At 30.2% G+C, this 3571-nt stretch overlaps 1 pseudogene; it reads left to right on the top strand.

Moving 5' to 3' along the window:
* The first annotated feature begins 693 nt into the window (after positions 1-693).
* On the top strand, positions 694-2782 carry LOC150029003 (uncharacterized; annotated as a pseudogene).
* Positions 2783-3571: the final 789 nt, after the last annotated feature.

Genomic DNA, 3571 nt, shown 5'->3' on the forward strand with positions numbered 1-3571 from the left:
TAATATTACTTACCATGTGGTTAAGAATTAGATCCTCAAGTTTGTGAGTATGGAATAATATTTGTTGAGAGAGGCTAGCTCCTTAAATTAAATATTATTTCAATATTTTGAGGGATTATTCTTATAATTTTGGCTCAGGGGTACATTAGTTCATAAAAATAATTGTTTTCTTGTCTTTTTTCATATATAAATTGATTACTTGTATAATGTATCTATGAAGTGGTTGCTTTCAGTAAAAAAAGTTAGAGAAGAAAAAAGTTTCTAACTTAAGTGTCATGTGAACATGTTCTCAAGATAGCCAAGAAAAAAGGCTAATAAAATCTCCAAGATTTGGTGCTTCTTGTCTAAAAGATCTGATTTAGGAATTTGATGGGATGGACTAACTTTCATCAAAAAATCTCACCTATTGATTTTCAGTGACTCAAGTTGGCTAATTTATTTTAGCTTAATTTATTATTTGGCATGAAAAAGTTTGACTTGGCCAAATATAAGCTAAAATTCATTTCAACATAGATCCCTCTTCAAGTGAGAAAGCATCCTAACTTTTTTGTTCACGAGAGACATGTCTAAATATGAAAAACAAAGGTTACAAAGAATTGCAGAAAACAAAGCAAAACTAGAGGCTTTGGGATATAGCTTATTCTTTGAAAGTCCCAACTCAAAATACCAAGAACAATAAGAGAAAAGAAAGAGATGAAGAGCATGATGAAAAGTATAGACCCAAAGAGTTATAAGAGTTTCAATATTCAAGTGAAGATGAAAAATACAATAAAAAGGGTATGTAATGAGATTCTTAAAATGTATAAATGTTTGTGTTTAGTTTAATTACACAAGTAACATGTATCTAATTTAATTTGATGGTGTAACTCATTCTTAAACTTTTGTGATTATTTACTTTTGTATTTTGTAGATAACAAGACCATTAAAATTAAATTCTAAAAGGATCAATGCCTCTAAGTTGGTTAATGTTGAGCAAGTACAAGTATTTGTATAACATGTTTGTTTAGATTGAATAAATAATTATTGAAATTGGTATTGATTTATTTCCCTAATTTAACTAAGGTCAACATGTTAAGAAGCGACATGGGCATACGATTAATGCAAAATTCCCAAAGAAAAGAGAAAAGTTAATGGTAATGGGAAATACTTTTAACATCCAATTTCCCCCTCCTTATTTTAAGCTTTGTGGAAAATATGCAAAATATTTCAAGGCTGAAACAACTGTATGTATATGTCAAAAGGCTCATTTACAAGTTAAAACTTGGAAGGAGATATCTGAATATGATTTAACTCTAATGTGAAAACATATGAAGGTTAGTAGTACTCTATTCATGTAAGTGTACTCAATTAATTTTTATTTATATATTTAATCTATTTTGATTATTTGGTACTATTTTTTAACTTAACGGCTTTAGGATGCATTATGTTTGATGGAAGAGGATAAAGAACATGAAATGAAACAGTTGCAAAAGCAATATAGAAATAAACATCACCATTTACATCAAACATACATCCAAAACAAAGGTAGGCCACATGATGTACTACACGAAGATTGAAACTGATTAATACATAAAAATTCAATGATTTGAAATTTATAGTAAGGTTACTTTATTAGTATATCTATATCTTAAATTTGAACTATATTTTTTATGTATTATAATATTTAATTATTTCTACTTTTATAGGAAAGGAGCTTGAAAAATAAAGCTAATTAAAGTAAACAAGGAATTAAATAAGTTATTGACACAAAATCTATTGTCTAAGAGACATTTGAAATGGTAATGTTACTTTTATGTTTCATATATACAAATTTGTGCAAATTTTATATAGGTTTTATATAATTTATTTATGTTTCACATATACAAGTTTGTTTTTGTTCTTTAATTTAATGTATCATTATATTACCTTATTTCTTTGTTTTCAATAGAAAGAAGAATTAAAAAGTGAGGAATGACCGAATGCAATGGAAGTATGTAAGGCTACATGTATAAGATCTGATGACACTTGGTGTATTCCTAATAGAGAAGAAATTATGGTAAGTAAAAAAAGTACTTTCACTTTTATTTTAATAGATTTAAAAATTATATTTTTTCTTGTTAAGTTTTACAATTTTAGTATAGATATTTGAATTGTGGATATAAATTGTAAGTTGAAATATGTAACTTAATTGTTGCATACTTGAATTAGTATGTTACTTAGTATGAAACTTAATTGTTGCGAACTAGAATTATAGCACAAATGGGTTAGATCATCTTCAAATTTTGTTTCTAGTGATGCCATCTAGCCAGAAGTTTGAATGTAATGATCAAGAATTTAAAACTTATTTCTATAGTAGAGTAATGATTTAATGCAATGCTAGTTGCCAATGTTAATTATGTTGTGTTAACATTGTGTAGGAAAATTTGAAAAATATGGGTGAAGTGTATGGAGAAAAAAATTTCAAAAACACTTGTGCCATTGGTTAAACATTTTGTATATGTACTAGGAACAAAACCAAATCACTCACAAGGTATAGGAAGTGTATCAATGGAAAAAAGAAATGTAGAGAGACAATTTGTTCAAAGTCAAGGATTTAAAGTTAGAAGTGCAAAATTTGACTAGCATAATTCCAAAGCAAGAAGAGGCTAATATTCAACTTCAAAGTGCATTGCAATCTCAACGTCAATTAATTGAAGATAAAAAAATTTCTATGAAAACTCAATATGACCAAATGAAACAAGAAATTAAGTGGGGAGGAAGTCGGGTGAACCAGGTGAAAGCTCCTCCTTTCAAAAGGAGGTAGAGAAAAATCAACACATAACGACGTCGTCCATGGTATACAAACTCAGGTGGTGTAGATATCAACATGTTCATTTAGGTTGATTGTCCCATTATATCGGTCTACGTTCAAACCTTTCCAGCTTGAGGGTAATAGTTGACTTCCATAATTTCATCGACAAAAGGGTGTCGGTAGGTCCTTCCCAATGTTCTAGATGTGTGTGCCAAGGTGTTCAAAAGCTATCGATCTTATGGATTTCAGCCCCTAGTAGTTGGGGTCATTATTCATGGGTAGACTAGTGGTGGTACATTCTTGGCGGGGAACCCTGTTCATATTCAAGGCTCTGAGGTGCAAGAACTTTGTTTGATAGCTTTCCCCTCATTTCTTCAATCTTTTATTTGAGGATGCAAATTTTCTCCGCATTTTTCTGCTTGATCTCGGTCATCTCTCGACAGCCAGGAGAAGGGCCATTTGGTTAGTTTAAGCTACTCTTAAATCGGTTGTCCTTTGATTGTTTGTCATGTTTCTTGTAGTTATAATAAATCATCCCAAGTCCTTTTTGATCCCACAATGAACATCAATTGTTCTTGTATGGGTTGAGAAGGTTATTTCTTTGTCGTTGCATGTACTTTTCGGACTTCTTAGTGTTGACTCCTAACAGTTCTTGGCGTTGGGTCCTCAATCAAGAGAGGGAGGATACTTGCAAAAGATTATTCGACACTCAAGTTCGATATTTGTTGATTAAGAATAATAAATAATATTAAATGCATACATTATCTTGGCATTGGTCAACCTATTTATAGATATGTGTTG

Source organism: Phaseolus vulgaris, chromosome 2 (genome assembly GCF_051622355.1).
Source record: "Phaseolus vulgaris cultivar YP4 chromosome 2, ASM5162235v1, whole genome shotgun sequence".
NCBI classification, from domain to species: Eukaryota; Viridiplantae; Streptophyta; class Magnoliopsida; order Fabales; family Fabaceae; genus Phaseolus; species Phaseolus vulgaris.